The sequence below is a fragment of the Leucopleurus acutus genome (assembly GCF_964270905.1).
Source record: "Leucopleurus acutus genome assembly, chromosome: 1".
Lineage (NCBI taxonomy): Eukaryota > Metazoa > Chordata > Mammalia > Artiodactyla > Delphinidae > Leucopleurus > Leucopleurus acutus.
This window is the reverse complement of record NC_139142.1, coordinates 26792111-26809841: the sequence shown is the minus strand read 5'-3', so window position 1 is coordinate 26809841 and position 17731 is coordinate 26792111.

Genomic DNA, 17731 nt, shown 5'->3' with positions numbered 1-17731 from the left:
AAAGCTGTGTCCTAGCACGTGGGCATCTGACTTCCTTGCAGCCTAACTATGGGAGGAGTCCAGCCCAAGAGCCTCTGAAGGCACACTGCCATCGTTGGGCTGCCCACCCCCGAAGCCAGTGCCTGTGGATGCCCAGAGTACGGGAAGTGGGCTCAGAGCCCTGTGGGAGACAGGCCAGAAGACCTTCCCCAAGGATCAGCATTGCTTCCAGTGCAGAATCCTGCATTTTAACCTTTCGTCTCCCAACAAAACTTGGTAAATGAGGCTCCCCTTCCAGTGCACGGACTCGGTGTAGACTTGGGTGTGTGATGAGGGGCTACAGCAAGGAGGTTCTCTCTCATCAGTTTCCTTAGGGCTTGGTTCCTGGTAGCTGATGCTCAGGGTAGCTCCTTCCCACCCCTGTTGTGACAGGCAAAGCAAAGAAGCCTATGGGCACTTCAGATGTGGCCTGCGTTGAATAGAATTCATTTTCCTTTCTTAGTCTTAGGAAGCGGAACTTTCCAGCTAGTTCTACCTGCACCAGGCCTCTCATGGGCCTCCTTCCAATCAGAGATGTTTCTCCCCCCACCCTGCTCTAGTGCTGTGATTTCCCCCCAGAAACCCCCGCAGAAGGCACATGACCAGTACTGAGCATCTTCAGATGACATTCAGAGCCAGAACCAGAAATGCAGAGCTCACATGTGCGGCTCGCATCTCTCGGAAGGACTTCTCTTCCCCTTTCATTCTCTACTTTCTAATGACCTGGGGCAGTTCCACTTCTCCTTTCTGATCAGTCTGACAGAGGCTATAGAAGTCTAGGGTGAGCGCCAAAGCTGACTTCGTTGCCACACAGGGAAATTGGAGGGGCAGCTGCAGATAGGTCTGAACTTCCAGAACCTTGACCACGGATGTCGCACCATCCAGGTTCTGTCCCAGCCTCCTACCCATGACAGGGATAGTTCCCTCAGGCTGGTGGACCAGTGACACACAAATGCCTCCAGGGCCCAGGCAGGGACTATAAATACATGAAACTCACCGGGAGCAGGACAGTTGGGAGTGGCAGGGAGTGTGGCAAACTGAGGAGCGAGTGCTTACCTGCCTAAAGCAGACAGCCGCCCCTCGGTTCTATCCCCTGCTGCCGTGGGCAGCACAGGAAGCACAGGGAGAAACAGCCCCCAGACTGCAGCCTATTCTCTTCTCGTCTCTCCCCCGGCTTCTCCTCAGCAGCCTCACGTGCATGTTGGTGGACATACCAGCTTACAAAACTGGTCCATCCACACTCCTCCCCCACAGCACCATCCCTGGGCCACCCCATCAGGCCCAGGGGTGCACCTACCAGTGTCTGATCTACTCTGGCAAAGAGTTATCCAGGGAAGAGGACTACAGCTGCTGGAAGCCAGCTCAGGGGCACGGACAGGGGATTCCGATCTGCTGGGTATATGGAGCTTGGTCTAAAGAGAACAGAGGGCTCTGGGTAGGCATGTCCCCTTGGTCCTCAGGACTACTGGCCTCATGAGAAGGGTGTCGCAGGGGGAGGGGAGTCCCTGTAATGTGGGGAGTCCAGAGCAGGGGCCTCTTTTGCTCGGGTCTGAGGGTGGCCCTGCAGAGGTCTGCCAGTTTGTCACTCTGATCTAGGTTAACGATGTCTCCGTGGAAAGCCCAGGTGAGGGGAAGGCTCTGTGCAGCAAGAAATGGGCACATCGCTATCTATCAGTTTGACGTGGGGGTTCCTGGGGAATGTTTGTTTCCCCACCTGCCGTCTCACTGTTTGTCTCCTACTCGCAGTGTTCTTCCCCAAGTTAGTGTCAAAACAAATGACAGGAAAGCCAGAATTTTTGTCTTCAGGTTGAGAAGTATGGGTGGGGAGAGAAAGGGAGGCAAATTCAACTCAGAGGTCATGGGGTTGCCATCTGCTGGACCCAGACTTCCCAGCAGTGTTTATTCATACCGCCAGCCAATGTCCCAGCTGCAGCTGTGGCTTCACAGTGAAGGAGCAGAGCCAGCTGGGGACCCCACTTCTCTTCAGGACAGACAGGCCGGCTCAATGTGCTGCCCTGGCCTCCTTCTCCCTCACAGGATTCAGTGCCCCCAAGCTGCTCAGGAATTCCAAGGGGGGAAAAGGATAGTCAGGTGAACTAAGACCAACACTAAGGTGAGAAAGATTGAATCATCTTTATCTCTGGCAGAGGGGATTGGCATTTTATGAGGTACCCAAGGAGAGTAATGCCTGGCCCAAAGGAACGATGCCTAATGGGGCATTTTAGTCTCGGCGGCCAGCGTGTATGTGATGGAATTCTTGCCATGTGGATGACAGGCTACCGCACTGGCCTTGTGTGGGTACCAGGTGACTGGGGGCTGGGGGCTGGAGAGGAATATAGATGTATCCCTCCTGAAAATCTTGTTTCTCAACTGCTTGATGTGTGATTTGAGTTAATCTACTTCCAGGAAGATGGAATAAAAACTTGATCCTGGTTTAAACAATCTACCAGCAGGCAGAGATAAAGAGCCCCCTCTTAGAGGAGAAATTTACAGAGGCAAATTTCATTGCTGCTTAGGAAGTTTGTCTGCCTCCTTCTGGAAGATTCCTGGTGAGAGGTCAAGGTTAGGAGCAGTGGCAGAGACCGACAGTTGACCTCTCAATGCCATTCTCTCCTTTTCCCTTACTGCAGAACCCTCATTTTGTCTAGGAAGGCAGTGTGCCCAACTAACAAGATTACATTTCCCAGACTCTCTTGCAACTAGGGATGGCCATGTGATGCAGGCCAATGAGATATAAGCAGAAATTGTTGGGTAGGGCTTATGGGAAAGCTCTTTAAAAGGTGGGGCCATCTCGGGACTTCCCTGGTGGTGCAGTGGCTAAAACTCCATGCTCCCAATGCAGGGGGCCCAGGTTGGATCCCTGATCAGGGAACTAGATCCCACATGCATGCCGCAGCTAAGAGTTCCCAAGCTGCAACAAAGATCCTGCATGTCGCAACTAAGACCTGGCACAGCCTAAATAAATAAATAAATATTAAGTAAAAAAAAGGTGGGGCCATCTCAATTGGCACATGCCTTTCTCCTTTCTGGAAGGCGGGTGCAATGTAGGAGGTGGAGCAACCATTTTAGGACCATGAGACAAGCATGTATACAAAGGAGGAAAAGAGATTCCAGATCCCTGGTAATACTGAAGAAATGTGATGATACAAACTCTGGAAGGCCTGTCTCTGGGTTTCTTTTAATTGAAAGTGGATAAGAGTTTATTTGGTTAAGCCACTATGCACAGCAGTATTAAATGCCGCTTACCTTAGTCTGTCTAATGCAGGAGCCAAGAGAAGCAAACAACCAAACAAGGAATTTAAACCATTACCCCAAGTCAGTGGTGCTCAACTCAGGGTGATTTTGTCCCTCGAGGGATATTGGGCAATGTCTGGAGACATTTTTGGTTGTTACAACTTGGGAGACAAGTGTTACTGGCATCTAGTGGGTAGAGGACAGGGATACTGCTAAACATTCTGCAATGCACAGGACAGATGCCACAGCAAAGACTTATCCAGTCCCAAGTGTCAGTAGAGCCAAGGTTGAGAAACCCCACAGCTAGGGAATTCCCCGGCGGTCTAGTGCTTTGGACTCGGCACTTTCACTGCCGAGAGCACGGGTTCAATCCCTGGTCGGGGAACTAAGATCCCACAAGCCTCACAGCGTGGCCAAAAAAAAAAAAAAAAAGAGAGAGAGAGAAAAACCCTGCAGCTAGCACTGTGCTTCCAGAGCACTAGACCTTAGCCCACTAACCTGCCCTGGCACCCTTGTCCATCCCTCTTCTCTTGGAAGCAAACCCTGTATACTGGCCAGGCTGAAAAATTCATGTCCCTGACCATATCTTGCATTTTCCTTTCGCTAAGCCTTTGCTCATGTGCTGTTTCCTTTGCCTAGAATCCCTCTATCATCTCTTCAGTCAGTCTTTAAGTGAGTCTTCATTTTTAATAAGATTCCCTGTTGTTTCCCATATAAGCAGCATGAGGTGAATCTGATCGAAATGGCATGAGATGCATGACTTTACTGCGCCACCTTAGTTTTTTGAAATTCTACCTGTTTTTCAAAGTTCAACTCGATCACCACAGGGCCTGCCAGGAATGCAAGATGATTTTAAATGATACTCGGATAAAACTTACTTACTTTAGTCAGTATATATATTTTTTCCAATAAGGTTAGAGGTTTTCCATTTCTTATAATGATATACATCTTCCTTTACAAATAAATTTACTTTCATAATGAAGTGAAATGATTTAAAGAAACATGCTAAAAACTACAGTCAATTAGGAAACATCACTTGTTAATGTACACAGTATGTAAATGTTTGCTCTGTTTTCTATGTTGTTGCTTTTTAATGTGCATTGAAGACAAGGACGAAAGGGGTAAAAGAGAGATGAATAAAACTTCCATGTTGACCAAAACCAACTCTCTCTCTTTCTCTCTAGATATCCATATCTATATATGGATATATATAGATTAGATAGATAGATTTAGATTTTTAAAGCCGGGAAATATAAGGTATAAATACTAAAGTTTGGAAGCCCAGCAGCATCTCTGAAATTTCCCCTTTCTGTTTTCTCTAGAGAAACATACAAGTCTGAAAAGTGAAAAACAACATATCTCATTTCCCCATCTGGAGGCATTTCCAGACGATCTTGCTACGGTGCAGTCATAGATCAGCTGTGGAGATTGGCTCTTCATAGCTGTGCATTGGAGCAGTGAAATTAGGTTAAGAGTCTCATCCATATCAAGTCTCGCCCCATCCCTATTAGTGCATCTTCTCTGAGTGAAGTCAGCATTATTCATATCAAATGCTTATCAACTGCCCACTGGCACAGGGCATGTTTGGGGTGTAATAGTTACTCCAGGTGACTATTAAGGTGAAGACCCAAATCCTTGATGGGACCCTGGACATCTTACATCCTCTACCCTCCAGCTCATCTCACACCACCCTCATCTCCTCTGTACTGGCCTCTGTCCCTTTCCCCAGTTCTCTGTCCTCCCTCCAACTTCACTGCTGTTCAGTGTCAACTGACCGCTCTTCATCCTGTACTCCCCCTTCATCTAGTTACCTCCTACCTTTTCTTCAAATATCGGTTTAGGGAAGTTTTGCCTGATTCCTCAGCTAGATCCGATTCCAGCTATCACATGGTTTCATAGCACCACACACACTTCCTTCATAGCCATTAACAGATTGAAATTTCACACATATCTGTGTGGTTATTTGGCTAACATTTGTCTCCATTCCTAGACCATGAGGTTCTATGAGGGCAGAACCTTGCAAAAGTTTTGCTCACCTTTGTATTCTCAGCCCCATGCACAGTAGCAAAGAGCCTGCCACACAGTAGCAACTCAATAAATATTTGTTGGCTGAATGAGTGAGAGAATGGATGGATGGATGGATGGATGGATGGGTGGATGGATGAAGCACAGTGCCTGCCTTTTAGGAATGTATAATCCAAGACAATTCTTATTCTGATAGTGGAATACAAGCAACAAAATTACCATTCGACCAACAACATATGGAGAGTAAGCAACATTCAGATCTTTTAAGAGCAGGAATCAAGGGAAGGGACTCATTCCTGCAGAGATGGTAGAAACTGGGGACAGGAGCCCTAGATGGGGCCACAGGAGACATAGGTGAGCTGTGTCTCCTGAGTCACACTGTCGTCTAGCTTTTAGTCTTGTTTCTAGATGTCACCAATCAGAGGCAAGGATCAAGATCAAAGTAAAAGCAAGTCAGAGTCCTAAACAGGACTCTAAAAGGACGTTTGTGTCTGTCTACCCTCATCAGTCTCTGTTCTATTCCTCAAAGTCCTGTTTCCATGATAATGTACAATGGAAGTTCGCCTGCCTCCCTGTCCAGCTGGCTCTCCATGCCCTCACCCCCTATACACGCGTGTGTGTGTGCGCGCACACACACACGCACTTCCTCTCTATAAACCAGTCCTCTGACCCAGAAAGAAAGAAGACACATTCTTAAGCAACCTCTTCAATTGGAGCCTCAAATATGACTGCAAATACGTGAGTTTCTCCTGAGAGACAATGATAAAGACAAGACATCCACCCATATCATGGACAAAGCCACCAGTGGCGACTAATGGTGGACAGTCAAATGGCTGTCTAAATAGGCCATTCATAACCCATGGGCAAAGGCACAGACTGTCTCTGTCTTGGTTACTTCTATATCCCTAGTGCCCAGCAAAGGAGACACAATATTTGTTTGTTCGATAAATGAAGGAAGGGAAGAAGGAAGGACTTCTTATAGTCTTTTTTAAAAAAAATTAATTAATTAACTTATTTATTTATTTTTGGCTGCGTTGGGTCTTCTTTGCTGTGCGTGGGCTTTCTCTAGTTGCGGCGAGCGGGCACTACTCTTCGTTGTGATGCGCAGGTTTCTCACTGCGGTGGCTTCTCTTCTTGCAGAGCATGGGCTCTAGGCACATGGGCTCAGTAGTTGTGGCTCGCAGGCTCTAGAGTGCAGGCTCAGTAGTTGTGTGCATGGTGGAATCTTCCCGGACCAGGGCTTGAACTCGTGTCCCCTGCATTGGCAGGAGGATTCTTAACCACTGCGCCACCAGGGAAGTCCACATCTTACAGTCTTAAGGCTTGTCTACTTCAGGTTAAAGTTACGTATAGCCCCCTCAGATGCTGTCCCATTGTTTATCCCCAGGGGTAAGAAGAACAAAGCTGTAGGACCTGAAATCCTGAGGATCCAGGCTGACTGGGTTGATCCGGTGGCCTCCAGGAAGTTTATTAGGATGGGGATCTAGTTCTGTCTGGGTCTAACACCTGGGGCTGAAGACAGGGTGTCATTTGAGCTGTGACCTAGAACTGAGATGCAGGTGCTTAGAAGGGTCATTTTTCACCACCCAGAATCCATGCCTCCTTCTTTTGGTAAAGCACCCTAATTTCCTTTTCAAGAGCTGCCTCTTTCCCATGTGTAGAGCTGTCAGTCAGGTGCCTTGCCTTATCTGTCCAAGGTGTAATCATGTGACCCAGGCTGGTCCAATCAGACTCTGTCTTTGGAATGACGCTTGAGCAGAGCAAAGGCAAGACCCAAAAGAGGGAGGGAGCCTTCCACTCCCATTGTGAACCCTGACTAGAGAATTCTACGGTAGAGAACTATCCTGAGCCCTGCCTTATCTTGAGCCTTTTCTTCGGCATTCCTTTGGATTCTGCGAGCCACACCATCTCCTTCCAACAAATTCACTTCCTCCTTAAATCAGCCAGAGTCACTTTCTATTAAGAAACCCCAAACTCAGGAACGATGACTCATACCTGGGTTTCCCAGGAAGGCAGGGGGCACTGGATCCTAATTCTCAGGGGCCAACAGGAGTAGACTGTATTCTGAGAGGGTTCTGGGATGCCCTGTGCCCCAAGAGACGTGGGCGTTCAGCCATCCCTGCACCATCCCTCCGCCCCTGGAGTGCCTGACCTGAATAAGACCCATCAATGCCTCTGGCAAGAACCAAAGGCTCTAATTTGAAAACCATCCCTGAGATGGACTTTGCAACTCAGCCTCCAGGCTGCACTCTCCATCCCCCTTAGTTGATTCTGTGTGGAGTCCAGCCAACCTGCTCAGGGGCAATATTCAAAATTCAGGCCAGGCACTGGCCAATCAGATTGGATATTGATGCTAGAGAAGAGTGGCGTGTGCTCTGCACTGCAGCAGGGAGCAGCACGAGGGCAGGGGTTATTGACCAGTGAGAATGTAAATATGTTAACGCTTTAACAACCGGTCCAGCTGCACTGGGCGCACACCACCTGGGTATCAGCTCGGCACCTACAGGACCGGGAACACCTCTGAGGGAGGACTCTCTCCAGTGTGTATAATTCTGCTCTCCCCTGGGAGTTCCCTGGTGGTCCAATGGTTAGGACCGGGTGCTTCCACTGCAGGGAGCCTGGGTTTGATCCCTGATCAGGGAACTTAGATCCCACAAGCCCCGTGTCAGGGCCAGGAAAAAAGAAAAAATTCTGCTCTTCACTCCGTTTGCACACCCCATCGCTGACCTGTCCCTACCTAGTCCAGGGCTTTGCATTTGCCAGAGCAGGTGGTTAGCATACATTTGTAAATAAAAAATAAAAATCCCAGGGTAGAAGAAAGAAAATGACGAGAAAGAAAAGGGGTAGAAGGAGGGAAGGAAGGGGAAAAGTTGAGTCTGTTCTAGGAAAATCACACTGGACCTTCCCCCTGCCTTCCCACTCCCTCAACCCAAAATGTTTATCTATGTGCTTATTAGAAATAAGCATCAGGGGTGCTCTTGAAAGAGGAAAAGAGGCACAAAATAAGAGTGATAAAAGAGTAAGGGGACTATGCTGTTTAATTTTCTTACTGGGGGCAGGGATGATAGTGACTGCCACTTATCAAACATTTACCTTATTGTCTGTTCACTATTATTTTAGGAACTATTATTATCCCCATTTTACAGATAAAGAAACAGACTCAAAAGAGGTTAAGTGGTTTGCCCAAGGTTACACAGCTATGTGCAGATATGGGACTCAAACTTGCCCCTGTTGCCTCCGAAGCTGGAGCTATGTACCAAGCTTGAGCGCACGTGAGGGAATTTCTCAAGTCCCAGGTTACAGGCAGGATTATAGGGACAGCAGCCTTGAGTTGGTGCTGCCACCTAGTGAAAAGGCAGAGAACTGTGGAGACAAACCCCCTCCTTCCTTCTCTTTCCGGGATCCACCCTCACTTTCCAGCTTGAGAGAGACCTGGAGAGTTTGCATTCTACCTCTAGCAGCCAGCCATTTCTGTGTTTCTGCGATACAGAGAACTGACCTCTAGATGCAAGCGGGTGCCTCATCAGGCTTCAGCATAGTGCCGTAGAAACGTCTTTTGAATAAATGAATGGCCAGGGATGCAAATCTCTACAGGTCTGGGGATCAACCTGGTCTCCATAGAAAACATCTGAAGACACTTTACTGGGAAGATCCGGGTTGATCACATCCTGATCTAGGGGCAAGACTTCTGCCTCATTGTGAGTCCTGCACGATCCGTCTCATTGAGCACCTTCTACTCCTTGGGCCCATGTTCACGCAGCATGTTTTGCGTTATCTAATTTCATCCGACACTCAAAGAGATCAACGTGGCAGGTCCAAGTTCACAGGGCAGGGACTGGAACCCAGATCCTGGGACTCCAAGTGCAGTGTTTTTCCTGCTCCACCACTCTGCCCTGCCACCCAGCTTCCCACCAATTCGACTCACCCCCCGAAACCTTGTTTTTGTCAGCCTAGTCATCCAGACGTGATGACTCAAGAGTTGTGGGGCACACTGCCAGGGCGAGGAGGCCTGTGTCAGCACAGCGGCTTTCCTGACCTTTAAGGTAGCAGGGAGTTACCTCAACCTGAAACGTGGGGCTGACAAGCGATTTCGGTCTCGACCGTAATAGGACATCATAGCTGGGCAGATAAGCAGAAGCAATTCCCGCTCCCTGCGCTTCCCACGGCTCTTTCTGGGTCTTCACCCAAACCCAAAGTCACCTGAAACATGAAAGCCAGAAGCTAAGTTTTCCTTTGAGACCCGGTTCTTGGAATCTTGTTGGAAATGGAGAGAGAATAAAGGGTCACCTTCTAGAAGGCAGGAATGGTTTCACGAAACGTGCTTCACTCTGCCCAAAATTAATCCAGTCACTTCTCTGTTTAGTCCTCAAAGGTTGCCTCCAAAGTGCATCATTTGTGTCAGCAAATCCACTTAACATTTGGGCTATATAAACTGGTTGCCCGTAGTGATGAAATAAATGTAACAGAAGAGTCAGCACCTAACGCTGTGTATCTAGTGAGGGCAGATATTAGGTGGAATACTCCAAAGTAGACTTTTTTTTTACCTGAAATATCTGATTACCCATCGAAACCAGTGATTTTGATCTCAGAGAGACAGCAGTGAGCGGTCCTGAAGAGAGATCTCAGTTCCCTGCCCAGGAATTGAACGTGGGTAGCCTGGATGAAAACCAGGAACCCTAGCCACTAGACCACCAGGCACTAGAGGCTAGAAGCAAAATTCCCCTGGCTCTTACCCCCACTGAAAGCAAGAATGTTTCAAGGAAGCAAAAACTCTACAAACAGGTACAAAGTTTATTATTAGAGACACAGAATAACATGTGGGAGAGCACACAAAGAAGCAGTTTATTTAAGACAGAAGCAAAGCAGAAATACACATCTGGAGAGAAAGGGTATGGGTGTCCTCTCTAATGAGGAGTAGCACAGTAAAGAGGTGTTTTAGGGCTTCCCTAAAGGTGGCACAGTGGTTGAGAGTCCGCCTGCTGATGCAGGGGACATGGGTTCATGCCCTGGTCCGGGAAGGTCCCACATGCTGAGGAGCGGCTGGGCCCGTGAGCCATGTCCGCTGAGCCTGCGCTCCGCAACCGGAGAGGCCACAGCGGTGAGAGGCCCGCATACCGCAAAAAAAAAAAAAAAAAAAAAAAAAAAAAATAGTGGTGATTTAAATCACTTACATAGGACGGTTCTTCTGGGTCTTTGTTTACCTTTGGCGAATCATCTTGCTGCTTTTCTCACACCTGACCTGCCCTAGGACCCTCCCCAACGTGCATGTGCAACTTTTTGTTAGATGGATTCCACTGCACAGGCCCGTGGGTGCACGTCCACACTTACTAGGGGGTGGCGCCCCTCCCTTTTTGACCCCCAAGGAGACTTCCTGTGCCTGTGCAGACAGGGGCGTTTTCCTTGACCTCAGGAGTGGTCATCTTATCTCTTTACTCCAACAGAGCTCAGCTTCTGCCACTAGCTTTGTCCTTGGAGTGTCTGGGGGAGAACAGAGCTTCAATTTTACTCCACTTGACAAACACCAGCTGTCCAGCCCAGGGGCCCATCTATCTCCTACCTCAATGTCTTACATTTGGGGGCCATCGGACTGCTTTGAAGAGCTGATGAAAACTAGGCATTCCCCCTTCCCTTTACCAAATATATAGGTACTCACCAAATCTGTATTATACGATTTCAGGGGTTGATAGACTCTTGAAATCTATTTGTAGTCCCACAGGCCAAGATAAAAACAATTCATCAGTTGACATGGCAAGCACCTAAGATTCAAGAAACTCAGCTGCCGGTAGACAGTGTGGTCCAGGGCAGGGAGTGTTCAATTGGCAATCAAAAGTTCTCATCTGTTGTCGCTATTTAGTGAGCCAGGACAGCCTCATACTTGCGAGAAGTAAACTTACTTGACATGAAGCAGAATGTTTGACTCAAGGGCCATTTGGATCTGGCAACTCTAATACAATGTGTCATAAATGGTGAGAAGGAAGGCGTTGGGGTGAGGATGGAATGAGGTTCAGGGATGGAAGGAAGACATATGTTAAGTATTTTGCTTGATAATTTTATAATGATTGGAAGCTTCATAGTTTTTAAAATAGTATATAAAAATGTCCCTTTGACACGATGCTCTTGTGCTAAAACAGCCATGTCAAGTGCCTTCCAAGTACAGTGAATGAAAGATTAGGACAACCTTTGTGAGACAGGTGGCTGTTCATAGAATCCAATTACAAGGGCAGAAGAACCCCAGACTTTGCTCCTGTGGCTTAAGGTATTTATTACATCCAAAGTACAAATTCTCCCAGTAAGAGTAATACTTTGGGGCTTCCCTGGTGGCACAGTGATTGAGAGTCTGCCTGCTAATGCAGGGGACAAAGGTTCGAGCCCTGGTCTGGGAGGATCCCACATGCCACAGAGCGGCTGAGCCCATGAGCCACAACTGCTGAGCCTGCGCGTCTGGAGCCTGTGCTCCGCAACAGGAGAGGCCACGATGGTGAGAGGCCCGCGCACCGCGATGAAGAGTGGCCCCCGCTTGCCACAACTAGAGAAAGCCCTCGCACAGAAACAAAGACCCAACACAGCAAAAATAAATTAATTAATTAATAAACTCCTTCCCCCAACGTCTTCTAAAAAAAAAAAAAGAGTAATACTTTGTCTTATCAGCCATTTACACTGTAGGCAGGATTTTTGCCTCTTCCTTCACTGAAGGTCTTTTGTTTTCTGAATTACAGGAGGTTAGAGAGGGCATGAGAATGCTAGAGATTGGAGGCAGTGGTATAGGAGGGCGCTAAAGGCATTGAAACCGAATTGAACATGTCATGATTTCTATTAGGATTGATCCTGATTTCAGTTGAGACTCATTTGATTGAGTTGATTGAATCGCTTGCCTCAAGGACAAATTCTGGCCATCTAAATATTAGTCCCGGTTCTTACTCCAACTTCAGTAAGTGTCCTGATTCGAGATTTTATGTAATCAACATATCTTTATGCTTCACAGCGAGAGACACTGCTGTTACTGCTCTGTGTGTATATGTGTGTGTGTGTGTGTGCGCGTGTGGCTTGAGACACCCAAATAACTGGAGACGAGGCTCAATCTCTTCGGTGCTGAGTTACATTTCCACAGAGGGATCCCCCATTTTTGACAGTTGGTGACATGACCCACCCAGCCCACCTGTCGATGCCTCTTACCCCAGAGCAGACACTTCTGCCCCCTCCTTCCTCCCTTGCCAGGGTCCCCCAGCTGCCCCTCTGCTTCTACCTTTGCTCCCCTGTCTACTCCCCATATGGCAGCCAGAGTGATCCTTTTTCAGTGCAAGTTGACCACCTCAGTCATCTACTTAAAACCCTCTCCTAGCTTCTTACCTCAGCCAAAGCCCAAGTCCTCCCCAGAGCCCACAAAACCCCATGCAAAGTGGCCCCCACTTACCTAACTGACCATCTGTCCTCCACTCTCGCTTTCAGTCTCTCTGCTCCAGCCACACCCAAGGGGAGACTGAGTCCGGGCTCCTGTGCCAGGGAGGCTGCAGGGGATGGAAACAGGGTTTGTGAGTAGTTTCATGTTGTGGTTACCTGATTCACAGAAAGAGGGGCTGTGCCAACAGTGAAATGACATGACACAGCTATTGTCACTGTATGAGTCTGGTGGCTGTTTTCCATCTGAGTTTATACCCATTCCTCTAACTCGGTATTTCCCACACTGTAGTCACCCACATACCAGCACCACCATTTCTGCAGCATCCATGAACTCTCTTCACTGTGACTTCATTTTTTTTTAAATTGAAGTATAGTTGATTTACCATGTTGTGTTAATTTCTGCTGTACAGCAAAGTGATTCAGTTATACATATATATACATTCTTTTTTTAATATTCTTTTCCATTATGGTTTATCATAGGATATTAAATACAGTTCTCTGTGCTATACAGTAGGACCTTGTTGTTTATCCATTCTATATATTAGCTTACATCTGCTGACCCCAACCTCCCACTCCATCCCTCCCCCAACCCCCTCCCCCTTGGCAACCACAAGTCTGTTCTATGTCCCTGAGTCTCTTTCTGTTTTGTAGATTGGTTCATTTGTATCATATTTTAGATTCCACATATGAGTGATATCATATGGTATTTGTCTTTCTCCTCCTGACTTACTTCACTTAGTATAATATCTAGTGCATCCATGTTGCTGCAACTGGCATTATTTCTTTCTTTTTTGTGGCTGAGTAGTATTCTATTACATAATATATATGTACCATGTCTTCTTTATCCATTCATCTGTTGCTTCCACGTCTTGGTTATTGTAAATAGTGCTGCTATGAACATAGGGGTGCATGTATCTTTTTGAATTAGAGTTTTGTCTGGATATATGCCCAGGATGGGATTGCAGGATCATACAGTAACTCTATTTTTAGTTTTCTGAGGAACCTCCACACTGTTTTCCACAGTGGCTGCACCAATTTACAGTCCCACCAACAGTGTAAGAGGGTTCCCTCTTCTCCACATCCTCTCCAGCATTTGTTATTTGCAAACTTTTTAACGATGGCCATTCTGGTGTGAAGTGGTACCTCATCGTAGTTTTGATTTGCATTTCTCTAATAATTAGTGATATTGAGCATCTTTTCATGTGCCTATTGGCCATTTGTATTTCTTCTTTGGAGAAATGTCTATTTAGGTCTTCTGCCCATTTTTTGATTGGGTTGTTTGTTTTTTTGTTGTTGAGTTGTATGAGCTGTTGGTATGTTTGGGAAATTAAGCTCTTGCTGGTCGGATCGTTTGCAAATATTTTCTCCCATTCTGTAGGTTGTCTTTTCATTTTGTTTATGGTTTCCTTTACTGTGCAAAAGCTTGTAAGTTTAATTAGATCCCATTTGTTTATTTTTGTTTTTATTGGGAGACTGACCTAAGAAAACATTGGTACGATTTATGTCAGAATGTTTTGCCTATGATCTCTTTTAGGAGATTTATGGTGTCGTGTCTTATGTTTAAGTCTTTAAGCCATTTTGAGTTTATTTTTGTGTATGGTGAGAGGGTGTGTTCTAATTTCACTGATTTACATGTGGCTGTCCAGCTTTCCCAACACCACTTCCTGAAGAGACTGTATGACTTCATTTTTTAAATCACCTTACTTTCATTACTTGAATACGTGGATTTGAAAAGGGAGCTAGCAGATAAGGGAGAACAACAAGAAACGTGAGAGCAGCCTGAAGAAGGAGGAGCTGCCTGCGGTGCAGGCGGAGAGGGGCTGGGAAGGGGAGGCAGGTCCCAGGGGCTGAGCAGAGGGGAGGAGGAAGGGGCAGGGGAGAGGCCACAGGACCCTGGGAGGAGGGCAGGAGGAGGGTGCAGCGTGGGACTGAGAGCTGGGCTTGGGAGGCTGTGGAGGGGAAGCTGGGGGACCCTGAGATGGGGACGGATTTTGGGGTGCTGCTGTGGGGGATCGGGGAGCTGCGCTGGGGGTGAGACAGGGCGGAGGCCACGGGGGGCCTGAGGAGGGCGTGGAGGAGAGGAGGGGGCTGCAGGGGGAGCTGGCAGGGGAGGGGGTGAGACAGAAGCAGGCTGAGGAAGGGTCTGCTGGAAGTGGGGCACAACGAAGGTGGCCCTGAAGAGTTAAGGGAGGAAGGCTGGGGGACGCGGAGGAGAAAGCGGAGGTTGAGGGATCACACTGGGGTGAGCCAGAAACGGGCTTGGAAGAAGGGCAGTGATGGGGAGAGACGGCGCTGGGTGTCCCCCTTCCCGGATAGGCCTGGCTGTCCTCCTGGGACTGGACAGTGAGTGTGTTGGGCTCGGCTGGGCGGCAGCCGTTGTGTTGCTCACGTCTGAAATGGGCCCACAAACCCCTGGTATGGGGACCCCTACTCTAAAGGAGGTCCATCAGGGAGCTTGTGGGCCAGAAACCCATTTGTGCTCTCCTGCTGGGCAGATAAAGGAGGTCTTGGGAGCACCGGGGACTAAAGCATGTTAAGGAATGAGAAAGAAGTGGGGGAGGACCAGAAAGATACGTTGTCACAGGGAAGTGAAATTCCAACAGCAAAGACACGAAGCTGTGTTTGGATTCTAGAGTCATCATTATTGTGCATGAGAAATTGACACAGGCAGCCTCAGATGTGGCTGTGATCTTGAGTCATTACTCTGGAGAGTGTGATGGTGTTTATTAGGAGATGCTTCCAAGCACCAAGAAGAGGGGAACTAGGTACCTCACCTCTAAAGGCCCCTGATTCTCAATTCATATGAGTTAACGGCCATGGAAGGTACTGCTGGTTTTATCTCCTGGTTTCATCCCCTCTCTTTATGGGAACTGTCCTCCTCGACTCCATTGTGGCCCCCGTGGAGCTGGGTCCCTTGCCCCCATGGTCATGGTTGATGGGTCTTGGGATGGGCATCTGGGAGTTCGTGTTTAGGACAGAAAATCAGGACAGCCTTTCTCAGGCAGCTGAAGATGTCAAGAGGTGGAACTCCAGCTGGAAAAACCTAGTCTTCAGGAAGAGAGACAAAGAAAGCTGACATGCAGGATGCTATGAACTGTTTGTGTCCCCAAAATTTATATACTGAAACCTAACCCCCCAAATGTGATGGTGTTAGGTGGTGTGGCCTTCCAAGGTGACTGGATCATGAGGGTGTGCCCCCACGAATGGGATCAGTGCCCTTATAAAAAAAAGTCCCCGGAGAGCTCCCTCACCCTTTCTCCAGGCAGGAACATGGTAAGAGAAGCCTCCTAGGAAAAGGAAGGGGGCCTCACCAGACATGGAATCTGCCGGCACCTAGAACCTGGGACGTCCCAGCCTGTAGAACTGTGAGAAATAAATTTCTGTCATGTAGAAGGTATTTTGCTTACAGCAGCTCAGGGGGACTGAGACACAGGGAGACTCAGAGAAGGAAAGAGTCCTGAGCGCCGTCCAGCCCTTGGTTGGGGCGTTCCCAGAGCGTCAGCCATGCTCTGCCCCTTCTGTCACTTGACTGGTCACCTCCTCCTTGAAGTCTGTGAGCTCCCCCAGCGCCCTCGAAACACACTCTCTTTGCACCTAAGCTGGTTCAAGTTGGGCATCTGTCCTTTGAAGTCAGTGCAACGATAAAAGGAAAGGGTGATTGAAAAAAGTGGGGTGCAGTCAGCATTCTTGGTCTCCCCATTTGAGACACCAGGAAGCACTTTCAAGGCTGCTCAGAGCTCAGGGCAGCTGACGGCATCAACCGCAGGGACCTCACCCAGCTATTGACTTGGGAGAACTTAAGGGAATCCATAAATCCTTGGGTTTCATTTTGGACTTGCTTGTTTCTTCTCATTAATCTAGTTATTCACAGAATTAAGGTGAACCTGAGCCAATTGTCCCGCCCTGAAGTCTCAAGGGGGTGTGAAGCCAAAAAGTGAAAGATGAAAGGATTTACTTTCCATACGATTTGATTATTGGATTTTCATGGGAATCATGCTCTGAATTTAGAGCAACTTCTGTGGCCTCTGGACCTTGCAGTGGCTGCAGCAGCTGCAGGAAGGGGAGGAAGGCACAATAAGGAAGCAGGAGAGAGAAACATCTCAGGGCAGGGTGGCGCTGGGCAGGGGGTGATAATACAGGGCACTTTTCCTTTACAACTTGTCTCTCTGCGAGATTTCCAGGAGGAGGCTGTTCCTCTCCCTCCAAGGGCATCATCCTGAGTCCTCCCTCTGCCTCTCCTTCCCCATCCAATCCCGTCCAGCCCTCGCTCTCAATGCCCACTGCTCCTCATCCTCTCGTCATTACCCGTGTTCAGTTCACAAACTCCATTCTTACCTGGGTGACCACAGCAGCCTCCTGAGAGGTCTCTCTGTCACCTCACTCACCGCCCCCCCCGACCCCAACTGGGTTCTCCAGGAAGTCACCAGAGCAACCTCTCCCAGTCTGACGATGTCCCTCATCTGCTCGAAACCTCTCAGCGGCTCCCCTTTGCTCTCAGGATAAAGTGAAAAGCCCTTGATGGTTCCTGCCCCACTAGCTGCTGCCTCTCTTTCCAACCTTGTCCTCACCCTCACTCTGCTCCACACATGTGAACTTTGTTTAACTTCTTGAAGGGCTGTGCTCCCTCCTGCCTCAGGGCCTTTGCATGTACTGTTCCCTCTGTCTGGAATGCCTTTCCCCGTCTTTCACTTACTACGTTCTCACTCTTTCTTAAGATCTGCTTTAAGATCTAGCTCACCCGTTCTTTATAAATTCTTGCAAATAACCCTCATGGCACTTATCCCAATTTTACTTATAGGCGTGACTGTTTGACTGATGGCTATCCTCCCAACTGGACTGCAAGCTCTGTGCAGGGAGGGAGGGAACATATCTGTTTTGCTCACCACTGGACCCTAACTCTGCCACAGGCCCTGGCCGAGCCTTACCTGCCCCTCAAGATTCTGTTGGAACATCTCTCTGAGGAGGCCCCTCTGGCTCCCTGCTCTGTCAACCGTGAACCAGCATGGATCTCTACCACGTGTTCATGGCACCGTCCTGCAATGATGTGCTCACACAT